Raw genomic sequence first — 13,230 nt, forward strand, 5'->3', positions numbered from 1 at the left:
GCCATTCTACTAATTTAAGATGGAAGAAATAGCGGCCATTCTACTTACTGTCTATGGAAGCTGCAGCTGGATGCCAGAGACGATTTTGCTGTACTTTTCAGTTGAGCCCGTTTCACTTGCTTTGGAGCTCTCTTGCAATTGCTGCTTTCCAAGGATGCACCTCCTTCCTTAAATATTCTTCATGGTAGTGTCCATCCCACCAGTTGAGGTGGAGGAGGCTTGGCCTTTACATCACCACTGGATGTGTCTTGGGACAGTGCCACTGACATTGTCATCATGCAGAGTTGTCAACAAAGCAGCCCTGGCAGGGTAATCATTTAACAGGCTTGATTAATGAATGCTGAAAGCGGAGGTTCTTAGCCCCTGGGTTTGCTGTTTTGAAGCAGTTACAAAATTTAGCAGTTTAACCAAACTTTGATCCATTTTGGCTTTGAAATCAAAAACGTCATAACTTCTCGGCGTGTGGGAAAGGTTGAGTACAAAGAGTTTCTGGAACCAGGAACACGGAGGTCATGCACAGAGGCAAAGTGCAGTTGGCACATTTTGTAGGCAGATGGTCACTAGCTGGCTGTGAAGTGGAGGCTCGTCCAAGGAGTGTTTACTCACCTTGGGAACATTGCCTGATCTGGGTATAAAGTTCAACAGTGAGCACTGACAGGCCTGAATAACCACTACGTAAGGCCCACAGCTCTTATTTTTGTCTATGCAGTTCTAAAAACATCACTAGCAGTATAAATCTAAGTGTTGGGGTTCCTTCAGTGCAGGCAAGGAAGTTTTTGTTTATGGCTTGTTTTAGGCTTCTGCAAATGAAACAGTTATTTGCTATTGCTACAACCTCAGAAGAGGCAGAGCAGCAACTGTCTCAATAATTAACCTCCTCTTTCAAATATTATGTTTTATTTTACTGGGAGTTCTGTGGGGGCGAGGTGTCATAAAATATTAACCCATCCCTAAATTTGTACTCAGAGCAAAAGCACAGAACTGCTTAGGACTGGGGCTGCACGCTGTTCTGTGGGTGAAGTGCACTGTGTGCATGTACACAGACCTGAGTCTTTACCTGTGTCAGATGTGGCACTATCTGGTATCAACAGCCACTACTACTCTTATAATTCTGAGGGTTATCTCAGTGTGATATCAGGCACTTGACTGTCATCTCAGACACTTTGAGCTCTTGTTCCTGTTTCTGCAGGCCTGTCTTTAGCTTCCCCTATTCCATTTTAGACAATTGTGACCATAAAGAATGATCAGTTTGTTTGTCCATGCAGTCTGGGTGTGTGAAGATTGAAGTATTTCAGACAAATAGAACTGTAGAAACAGCCCTGCTGCCATTTGCTCTCCCTCTATTTATACACAGTCTTAGCAAAGCATCTGGAGCCTGGATAAGGTAATGCATTTGTGCCAACTTGAGACTTTTTTGTATTGATGGGGCTCTTACCATGGTTGTCATTGGTAGTTTGCAGAACAGGAAATCTGGGATTCCCAGCTAGGTTTCAGGGAGTTCTGAAAAGCAACAAAATTGACTTATCTTGTATAAAGGGTGTTCACAACCCAGCTGTTGCTCAGGTTTGTGAGGCAGTTGGATGTTCCCAGCAAGGTTCTTGCTGGGGCAGCAAGCAGTGACTTGCAACCCCCCAAAAAGCCAGGCTGGCAGAGCAGCAGGGATCAGGATTGAAGCTCACCTTCCCACCTGCAAGTCTAAAATACTGCAGAGCTGACTCTCTCTCTGCAGGAAAACCCTCTGGGACTGTACCCTCTATCTCCCCTGAAAGCCTTTTATTGTGTTTTGTAAATATGGGAAGAAAACAGTGAGGTAACAGGGGCTGTCCTTGATGCATGGCAAGGCCAAACATTCCTGAAAAGGAAAACAAAAATCTGGTGGGATAAGAGGTGCTAAAGACTGCTTCAGATAGGGCTGTGATGTAAGCAAAGATAAAATCCAAAACCAATTAAAAATAATGGCAAAGCTGGTGTTTGTCTTAAGAGTCCACATACTGTCTTGCTGGTGGAGCTGATGAGAAATATTTTCCTTTTAAAACATGTCATAAAGTACCTTCATTGAAAATAAAATGGAGCATAATCTTTAGAAATGCTAAGCAGAGCCCTTTTTCAGAGAAGTACAAAAATACTGAGTGCTTTTTGTTGGCCAAGTAAGTCAGTGTACATAGAAATAACTGAGAGTAAGCCAGCAATGCTCAGTTGTCAGGAAGACAGTTGACCAGGAAATTATCATATTGCAGCCCAAGTAAAATCAGAATAAAATCTTACATACAACGGTGTAATACAGCAGAATCAGTCCTCGTGTCTCTAGGTTTTGAGAGGAATAAAAAAATTCCCAAACCCAGAGCATTAATTTCTGCCAATTAAATTACAGTCAGGCAGGTGTTGTGCAAATTTTCTAGCACTGCAATCCTAACCTCCCACAATCTTGCTATACAAACTGTGGGCTTCTCTTGAGAAGACACTAAATATGCCAAATTGGTGGCACTGTGTTATGAACATATGTCCATTAAAAATCACATTAAGGATTCCAAATGTTTTTCATTTGTGATGGCAGCAGGGCTCGAGTACAGATGTCCACTGGGAATTCTAGACACTTCAGCATCAAATTACTTGTATTTAGGTAACACCTCCCATCAGAGGATCTCAAAGCATATCACAAACACACAGTAAGCCTCAAGCCCCTATATAAAACACACATAGTATTTGGTGCAGTGAAATAACTGGAGCATATGCAAATCAAGGCCAGGATTTTTTTCAAGAATCTTCTCATTTAGAGATTCAGCTTTTAGAAAGCCAACAGAAGGCCTTAAAGGTTTTATGTGAAGCTAGTGAATTCTCATAACACCCACTGTCTCCCACACAAAAACCCAGATGTAGCACTTCCAATGGCTCAGTTACAGTGGTCTTGAAGTGTCACCCAGTACCAGTGGGTGCTGCTGTCAGGATTCAGTTTCTGGAAGATTTCAGGAATGGCAAACATAGGAGGTGGTATGGGGAAATGTAAGGCCTTTTAAAAAATAGTTGTCTTGAATGTAAAGTTTATTTTCCATTTAAATGAGAAGTCTTTTTTAGTAGTAGCTGCATTATAATGCTCATCTAATAGCTGATACGATTTCTTCTGATTGAACTTTTTTTGGCACTTTTTCTCTCTGCTTCTTGACACTTGAATGTGATGCTTATCAGGTGCCTTCTTGGAAGCTGTCAAATCATTTAAATGTGTGTGAATCTGACATTTCAAGATGACAGTGTTCAACAAGTGCCTTGAAAGGAGGGGTTTTAGGATTTTTGCTTTGATGGACACCATTCAGGTTGCTCAAAACAGAAGTTTTTGAGCACTTCAGGTTTTACAGACTTACTAGAACTCAATAAATGTAAAGGTTTTTTAGATGCTCAGAAAAAGTGTCATTAGGAAGCTTAACTCATCACTACAAACCAAGGTGCAACAAAGCACTCACAGTGAGATCTGAAAGTTGTTAATGGCATATAATAACACTCAGAAATTCTACTTCCCTCCCATTGCTAGTTCTCCTACATATTGTCACCTCCAAGGAGTTTGTCACTTGGGTATTTAGCTATAAAACTGTAGGTTTTTTAAAGATTCTCTGAGCTGTTCTACTAACGGAAGAGCACTGCCTCTGGACTGCTATTTCTGTGGTGTTTTGCTCAGCTGACACTGAGCACTCTCTGACAGCTGCTGGACTGGATGCCACAGAGTCCAGACCCAAGGGCAGCCCTTGCAAGCTCAGAGAGAGCAGGGCAGGGATCGTTCTCTCCATTTCCAAAAGAAAACGTGAACCGTGCAAATTGCCTGAGGTTGCAAAAGAGCCTGTGAGTGAGCCAAGGGCTCGTTCCAGACCCTGCACGGCGCCGGGCACATTTCCACCTCACAGCCCCTCTCTTGCAGCAGCTCTTCAGCACTGACCCATCTGCAGGAGGGCTGGGGGCTCTGCTACGTGTGCTGCACGCTCCCCTCCACGTGTGAACCCTGAGACTGAGCCTCTGCCACCAGCCACAACAGGTAGCAGCAAGCTGGGGGCACCGTGCTTTACCTCCTGCTCACCTCCCTTCCAACCCTAATCCATGCAGGATTGGGCAGACTGTAAAATATGCTGTTTGTGGATCCTTACAAAAGGCAATGTGATTTTTTTGGCCCGTGTTCAAAATGAAGTGGCTTGTTCTGATGGTGGAGGACTGGGAAAAAATATCCAGATTTATCAAGATTAAGACTGTACTTCCATTAACCTGTCCAGCATTTTCAGCTTGACAACAGAGATTTCTCAAAACAAATGGAAGCAAATTTCAGCAGCCAGGAAGATGCACCGGTGCATGTTTAAAGTCTCTAAACAAAGTCACCAACTTTGTTTAGTATCAGCTCAAGTGATCAAACCTGAGCTGTATTTTAGGGAAAGTCCTGGTTGTGCCACAGTACATGCCAAGGCTGACATTACACCATGGGCACACTGGTTTATTGCTTGTTGTTCTGCTTTGGCAGATAAAATAGTTATTATTGTTATTACTATTACTTTATTTTTAGGCTCACTTTCACAGGCTCAGCTCTGGAGATGGGATTGAGACATGAAATTTTAACTTTGATAAGCAGTCACTCCTCTGGAGCCATTTCTTGAGCTGTGACTCTAATCTGCGGACTCTTCCCTAAAGGAATACTGTCTTTAAAAAAAAACCAAAAACTGTCAAGTTTCAGTGTGAATATGTGAGTAATGGGCTCTGTAGCCACTGGTACCTGACCAGTGGCCAGGTATGTGTAATTCTGTTAGCTTGGGAGCTCTTCTCATCTACTGCAGAAAGTCTCAGTCATATGGAGAGTTTGGGCCCACCAAGACTTTGACCAACTTTACCCTAGCCACAACAGAATTATGATTTTTGCATGGTTACTGCAGGTTTTTTTTGCTGGGTGAACAGCAGAACCACAGCCAGGAGAAAAGGGGACAAACCATACTAACCAGAGTGAAAAACAGCCAGCAAAAGGTTTGTGTTCCCTTTATCTTTCAGTATCTACTCCACTCAGTCCCACAAAGCCCGGATGGCTCCAAATCCAGTTTGCAAATAGAAATGGTTACCCTTGCTGGAGTGAAATCTCTTTACCACAGAGGTGTGTGCTTGCAGCTGTCAAGGACTTCCTGCTTCCTACTTGAGTAGGGAACAGACAAATCCTTGCACGTGAGTTCAAGCACCTCTCGTTCAAGAATTTCAGCTTCCTGTGGTGTTCTGCTAGCTGTGCCCCTTTACAGAGACCTCACCTCCTCAGGCATAAAGAAATGACAGGGAAGCACCTTCTTATATTCTAAATTTGTTTGTTTTTTGTAGGATGGGACAAGCCTGGCTCCCCTGGCTCCTTCCTCCTGCACACTGTTCATGATTTCTCTGTGATGCTTTGCCTGCTAGCAGCACTGTGCTGGCAGGTGTCCTTTCAGGGTTCCCCAGCTCTACCTGTGCCACAGGCTTTTTCTCTTTTCTTTAAATCCTCCCACATACCTTTGTTCTCCCTCAACATTTCAGTCACTTTTTACTTGCAGTCTGACCCACTGGTCACAGTTCTGTACATCCTTCTTGAGTTGACTCTTTTGAAGAAGGATGGCTTTAACCAGTAAGAGTGGGGGCAGATTCTGAAGGTTTAGGTTTTGTTTCTTCCTCTGCTATGGATTTCCCATTTTGACTTTGGACATGTAACTACATCCCCAAGCCTTTATCATCTCCTAGGGAGGTGACTGGGAGGTGACAATTTCTCCCTGTTCTTATGAATTCTCCTAGTTTGGTTGATATTTCCCAGCTAGAGAAATTTAAAAGCTAATTAAACATGATCATTATCTCTTCTCATTTTTGTCTGTGCCACAGACAGTCCCTGCTGGGTTCTCTCTAGGTTACTGTAATGGAAATAGTAAGTTCTTAATTGAAATGAAAAGCATTTACTAGAAACTGTTTTCTCCTTCAATAGCAGCACAAAAGCAGCAACGTGGGCTAAACCTTGTCTTCTGTTTCAAGTGAGATTTGTTCTATACTCTTTCCCCAGGAAAACAGCTTTGGTTAACATTTCAAGCATTTTATAACACTAAAAGCTAAACAACAGGATAGAAAAGCTGATTATGCAGAAATGAAAGCCAAGCTACATCTAAAGGTCAGAAGCCAAAAGTGCCTATGTCAAGCACTACATACCTTTTGGTTCTTGAACCTGGCAGCTGGAGGAAAATCAACATTGCACAAAAACCAATAATCCCTGTAACGAATCCTCTGCTTACTGGAAAACTCTTATGTAAGTGTTAACAGGTCAGGTGAAATCCTACATACTGTACATTTCTGCTTAGCACCATTCTAAGAGGCATAAGGCAACATCAGTGGACAACAATGGGATTTTTTCAATGTAAAGGCACTTTTGTAAATGGTTCTTACTAGACAAATGCCACAATTATGATTATTTCTACAAACAACACTCAGTAGAGAGATCAGGAGTTCAACTGGACCCTGGAAATCATGGGGTTTTTTTTCTTATGCTCTTAGGAAGACATAATTCTGACTGCTATGTGTGCATCTTTGACTGACCTTCTGTAAATCTCTCCAAATTTACTGATTCAGGAAGATATATATGTATATCAATACTCTTCATGTAAAGAGAAGCTTTTACATGGGTGCTTAGACCACTACGTACAAATGAACAGCAATCATCTTGCATTCTGCAAATAAAATTAAAACCCCCATTCACTTGCTAGCCTTTTAAGGTTCAGATATTTGCTCTAAATAGCACTAAGTACCTTTTTATTTTAGGTGAAGCATAGATGTTCTCTGCCCATAAAATCTTAAACAAAAGATGGGTATGAATGACAGATCAAGAGACTCAGTTTGTAGAGGCAGCTCTGAATGGAGTAATAACTGTGATTCACAAAATGTGTCACCCAGGTATTCTCATCTGCTTTCTAGACACTGCCTCATCTTGATGTTTAAGTTACAAGGTCTATAAAATTGACTTTGTTTCTTACAGGAGCAGAAAAGATGTACAACTAAGCCTGTTATGCTATATTTCCGTTACCAGTTCCTGATGGAGAGGCCTGGGGCTAGCTGGTTGTGGACTTTAAGTGATGTTTCGACATTGTAGCAGTGCAGAAAACTAAGATTTAAGGTATTTCTGCTGATAAATATCATGGACTACATCACCTGCTGTTCAATGAAGCGACATTAATATACAAGTAGTTAAATACTCCCTTAAATTTTCTTGATTTCTTTAGATTTTTGAATTAAGAAGTTGATTTGGACTCCTCAGAAATTTTAATGCCCAAGAGGATTTGTTATCTGAGCTGGAAAAAAGTGCACAGGAACCCAATGCTCTTCTGAACCCAACTGCCTCCTTACTGCTGATTTTGCAAGGTTTAACCTGGACTTGCTGCACATCCACGTGGAAGCAGAATTTGAACTCCTCTGGGTTTGTACATCTCACTCACAGATTTATTAGGACAATCATTTAATAGTCTCATTCTTCAGTGATCCTATTAACTTCCAAGTTTTGGTGTCTGTTCAGCTGTGCACAAAGAGCTGTTCTCAGAACTGTTTTCCTGATTAAAGATTAACAGTGCTTTGATAAAAGAAGGAAACATGGGCATCCTTGGAGTTTGTTTCTTACATCAGCTGGGTTAAACCATTACTATCTTTTCTCACTGTGTATCTTCTATCTGTGTTTGGCAATCAAATTCTGCACAGCTCCAGCACGTTTCCCCTAGTTTAGTCAAAACAAGAGGAAAACTTTCTGCCTTTTAAACCTTTAACTCTTCCACCCTTGCACAAACAGCAACAGAAACCTGTAATAACTAACTAAGGCAAGTTGTATTAAAAACTTTCTTTGCTATCTGTTGGATTAAAGAGTATTCTGTAAAAACAGTGGAAGTCACTGAGGTGTAGTTAAGTGTATAATCACACTAATGTCTTTTGAAATGGAATAAGTGATATGCTTCCCAATAAACATCCTTCTTCCAAACAGATCCAGGCACGCAGCCCTGCTGTTTGCCACAAGGAGCAAATTGTGTATTAGTGGATGGCAGGATTGTTTCTAAATATATCATAATGTTAGATGAAACATTTAATAGACAAATTGCAATTATGGTTAATAATTTTTAGACCACTTTCCTGACTTGTGTCTAAGCAATCAATCATCTCTGGTACTTTCAGCTCCAATAAGCTTATGCTGAATACTTCCCCTTTTATATATCCCACATCTATTAGGTCTTGGTTTTTTGTCATGCTATATAATTATAATCATTTATGGAGTATGGAGCAGGATTTTAAGAGCATAGACAATACTTGAAAGCATTAAGTCTTTTGACTTAATAGGAGTTGCTTTTGTTCTGCTGCAAGAATCACTCATATTTCCAGAAATGATGTCTCCTCCAAGATGAGCACTGGAGAGAGAGCAAAGCCTGGCTTTCCCTGTGCCTTAGGCACAACCCGAATTTAGCTGATCCTGCATGAACAGCACAGTCCAAGCACTGTGCCCTGAGACAGCTCTGCAGCTCTGCTCACCCTCCTCTTTGCATGAGAAGTGGTAATTTATAGCCTGCCTAGACACTAGTCAATCAATACCCTCCAGCATGATTTCCATCTGGCTTTGCTTTGCTCTGCTCCCATCTTCTCTCTGCTTTGGGGAATCAGCAAGGAAACAAGTAGGACTGTATGTTCTGATGTTCCTGGGTCTGAGGTCTGACTAGTTTTTTTATATGACTGCAGCAATAGGGAGCAGAGAATTGTGTTCTTTGGGGCAGGCAAGAAATCCAAGTCAGATCTAAATCCTAAGTTGATGTCTGCTAAAATGAACTGTAGCTTCCATCTCTGAACCAGAGATCTGGGGGAAAAAATAAAAAATTGATAATATTCTTCTTTCCAAGTGATCAAACTGTATATTTTCTCCTGAGAATATTCCAGGCCAGCACTGAAGCACTGACTTAATTCTGAATCTGCAAGATTCAGTTGCTTAGAACAGCATCAAAAAGAACATAACTTTTTATCTCACTCATTAGCTGATGTGCTTTCTTTTTTTTTTTTTTTTTAATTAAGGTTTCTGGTGGTCTCTGAAGAAATGCTTCATATTTGTGAAAGTGGGACACCAAAGGAACAAGGAGCACCAAAAAATACAGCAAAAAGACCTCAACCATTTAGTGACAGCTTCAAGACCTGAGCAACATTTCAGGGAGCCAGATGAATTAGAAGATTGTAAAAGTATCTCCGCTCTCTCCGAAGCAGGTGATGGCGTGAAGGAGGTTATCTGGTGCTGTCATTATTAAGAGGGGCAATATCTCACTGCAAAAGAGGTGCTGAAGGCAGTGATTGTCCCTGGGGCGGGAGGAGAGGGGAGGCGCGCGCGTTCGCAGCGCGGTGCTAAGGCGCACACACCGCTGACAGGTGCGGCGCGAACGCGACACATGCTGGGAAACAAAAGTGAGACATTGGTGGAAAGTGAAAATGGAAAACTTTCCAGATGCCAGGTGGAAAATTATATTAAAGCTGTCAAAATAAGTCACAACAAAGACTGGGTTTTCTCCTAGACTAACAGGAGTCATGTTCTGGAGAAGAATGGAGGTTTCAGCTACAAGGCAGAGTGTCATAAATGGAACAATTATGAACATTGGAGGTTAAATTTGAACCTATTTGTTTTGGGATTTTATGCTTTGGTCTCTTTGTTTTTCATTTTTCTTTTTCAAGTGCACTGCAGCATTCCTGATTTACTCTACAGTGTGTGGACAGGTCAAAAATGTGTAAATAAATCCCACTGTCATTGCTTCACATAGTTATCTATTCTGGGCCTAATTCCAAGCCCTGTTAAATTGATGGCAATCCTTCCATTGGCATCGGAGGACTGCAGTTTAGAACCTGTGATGGAGGTGCAAAGCATCACCAGGGAGGATGGATAAACAGCCTCTGCAGTCATCCAAAGTGAGTTTCTGAAACACAGTAAGGGAAGCAAACCTTGAACTACATTCAAGGTCAAATATGCTTTATGTACTTGGTAATGGAGCTTTTTAAAAAATCAGCTCCACCTAACACACATTAAACATCTTAAATATTGTAGAAGACATTATTCAGATTTAAGACTGACAATCTGAACAGATAACCCAGTATTTTACTTTAAAAAATCAGCTGCACTGTTTATACTTGGGTGGAAAACCACAGATCAGAACAAAGTTTGCTGTGTTTCCTTAGTGCAGCCAAGGAAATTTACTCTGCTGATTGAGGGTTTTACTTGTCCATGTATTCACTTTCATGCACTGGTAGATTCTTATCAGTAATTTATCTGCAATTTTGTGGCTGAATTTTGTTTCTTTATGTAATGTTACTTTAGCACAAGAAAATGTGCATACATTAAATTCCTTTCGCTCCTTATGAAATACTCCTAACAAACAATAATTCATTTTGAACGTTTACCCCCCAAAGTATAATTATGACTTAAAATATAAAATACATCTCTATTCTTTCGTGATAGACTTTTCATGCGGGCTGTTGATGTGTTAGAAGGAACCAGACTCCCAGAGGAGTGGGTAGAAGCTTGATTGCAGCTAGAGATAGACAATGCAGCAGCAGCAGCAGTAACTGGAGACTGTTCACACAACACACCATAATGGCCATTATGGAGCTGTTAACCTCTGGTGTGTCAAAACCTACCCAGAAACTGGCTGAATTCGTAGATTGCTGATCCAAGTGTTCCTTTAAATTCAGCAAAAAATGAACTGAAGGGCTATTCTGCATTTGAGCTATAAATCCTTGGAAATATCGGTTAATAATGGAAATAATGACAGACCTTTACTGTAGCTGTGTGGATGGTGCTGGTATTAATAATGCAGAAGTGCAAGGCAGGACAGCTCTTAGAAGTTGATGACTGCTGAAGTGCAGAAAACCTCATTAAAACAAGCTAAAGGATGGTGTACTAGTATAACAACTTTTTTCCTACAGTGCCCTTCAACTATCATAATTGCACAGTATACAGAGCAACTTGAAAAGATTTAGAAATGTGTAAGAAGTAAAATCTCTGGCCACAGTTACTGGCAGCCTAATTATGTGAATATATTGTGTACTCTGCATCCTGTTCTTTAGTTTTGAGAGCTCGTGGATTTGTGGATGATGAATAATGTGGTGTCTAACCAAAATATCAGCACTAAATTGCTGGAATAGATATTCAGCCTTAAATAATTGCTTTGGATTTGTGCTGATTCCAAGCAGTAGAATAGTTATGACTAACCTGCAGTTGTTAAATGTAAACATCTTGTATTATTTTTCCATTTAAGATTTTACAGAACTGTGGATAGGAGTGGCTGTTGTCAAGGGTGTTTATGAGATTTTCAGTTGATGACTCTGAGGATGAGGTCTAATCACCCCACCTCATCTGAGGGTAGTGGTGTGGGCTGCTGTTTGTGCTACAGAGATTTCACGAATGCCAGTTGTACTGGGTTACTTCCACAGACAAGGAAAGCCACCACTTCGTCTGGGGCTTTGATTCGTGTTTGGTAATTCAGTTTAACAGGATCCAGACCACACTGGGCTGCAGTCCCTGTGCATTATACTGCACCCTGCAATGCACAGAGCTAATATTTAGAGGTAAAGCTCCAAATCTGTCATCTGCACTGACATATAATAGAGTATTCAAAGTAAGTGGGTTTTACAGAATGTTTGATGGCTGGAAATTACTAGTCTAGAAGGGTACACAAGATTAAATGTTAAGTCACTCAAACTGTGCAAGTTTACCTCAAAGACATTTTCACAATGCCTTTGGAGAAAGAAGTATTTAAACTTGTTCTCACTGAATAACCAATCCTGGCCTAAGGTAGAGTGTAACGACGCTTATACATCGCTCCACTGCCTCTGCAAAGCCACTTGAGCCAATTTTGTACAACACTTGTGCGGCGGCAGCATCAGGCGGCCCTTCAGCGGCACTCCAGCGCCGAGCTCCCGGCTGGAGGCTTTCTGTCACAGAAACACAGCAAGTGCTTCAGATATTCCCCAAGTGGAGAAACCAATTGAGCTCAGCCCCGCGGTCTCCAGCCAAGTGGGAGCAGAAGGTTAAGGGCCTACAATTAAGGCCCAGAGATCTTCATCATCTCAGAGGGTGAGAAAACGGCAGCTGCTCCGACAGGACTCGCTCCTTGTACGGGAGCGAGGAGCACCGGGCACCTGGAGCACTGGGAGGGAACCTCCACGGGTTCGGGGCTTTGTGTTTTGGAGGGAATTAACAGGTGAGAAGCAGCCATATTTGAGTCTAGCTAATGCAAGAAGTATCACAACCTGGTTAACTGGTATATGACAAAGAAGGCATTACAATTAGCCTGCAAAAGTCCTAAATTTGTTTAAAAAACAGAGCATACTTCTCATTTCCTTTTAAAAGGACTGAAATGAAATTTTAAATATTTTCTTTAAAAAATAAAGATACATGTTTCTGTGTTCTCAGTGCTGCAATCTCAAAACGATGCTCTGAAATTTTATATAAAATTTTGAAGAGGGAGGGCATAATTTTAGTAATTATTCTTACTTAATTGTAACTTACCAGTTAGGCTGCTGTATGCCAAATGCAAATTTTGTCCATCACATGTAAGATTGAAAATCAGAACGAATTAGTGGCTTGCATTTTTTTGACTGCTCAGTTGATTTGCCTTTAATTGAAAAAGTTGTAAAACATATTCTTTTTTTTAATAGATTGACAGAGATAATGATGCCATTGCGTTTGAAAATAACATCCAGCAACTGAGTCCATCTGAAGAGGAGGAAGGAAAGGAAGTTTTTTCCACTGTTGGGGAAACAAAGAGTCAGAGCTGCAAAGGGGATGATGATTTGTCAGACTCTTTCAATGAAAGTAAAGAGCAGGAATATCCATCTGCATCAGGGCAAACAGTTGTAAGAAATCTCAAGAATCTAAAATTTGAGGTTTGTGCTCCACAACAGGAAAAAGGTAAAAAGTTAATAATCTTTGAATTTAATTTTTAAATAAGGCATGTTAAGTAAGATTTTGAACTGAGGTTGAAATTTTGCATTAAATATTCACAGTGGTAATTGTTTAGATTAGGTTAAGTAACATTCTGAGGAAATTTGGAAGAAGAAATAATACCTTCAGCTCTAAGTGCTCAAAGATCTTGTTCAGGCTGATGTCATCTGCCTTGTGTTCAGGAGAGACATTTTGGATGGCATTTAGAAATTAATGGTCTTTTGAACAGTGTGTGGTATTTGAAACCTCCAGGGAGATTTCAAAGTTAA

The 13,230-nt window shown here is 40.9% G+C and overlaps 1 long non-coding RNA gene across 1 annotated transcript; it reads left to right on the forward strand.

Moving 5' to 3' along the window:
• The first annotated feature begins 7,023 nt into the window (after positions 1-7,023).
• Positions 7,024-11,326, forward strand: LOC139599538 (uncharacterized). The gene is made up of 3 exons (XR_011682256.1): positions 7,024-7,129; positions 7,236-7,429; positions 9,052-11,326. It is a non-coding gene; the product is annotated as an uncharacterized lncRNA (long non-coding RNA).
• Positions 11,327-13,230: the final 1,904 nt, after the last annotated feature.

This window comes from Agelaius tricolor, unplaced genomic scaffold, assembly GCF_023055355.1.
Source record: "Agelaius tricolor isolate 1412-34295 unplaced genomic scaffold, bAgeTri1.0.p SCAF_23, whole genome shotgun sequence".
Classification (NCBI taxonomy): domain Eukaryota; kingdom Metazoa; phylum Chordata; class Aves; order Passeriformes; family Icteridae; genus Agelaius; species Agelaius tricolor.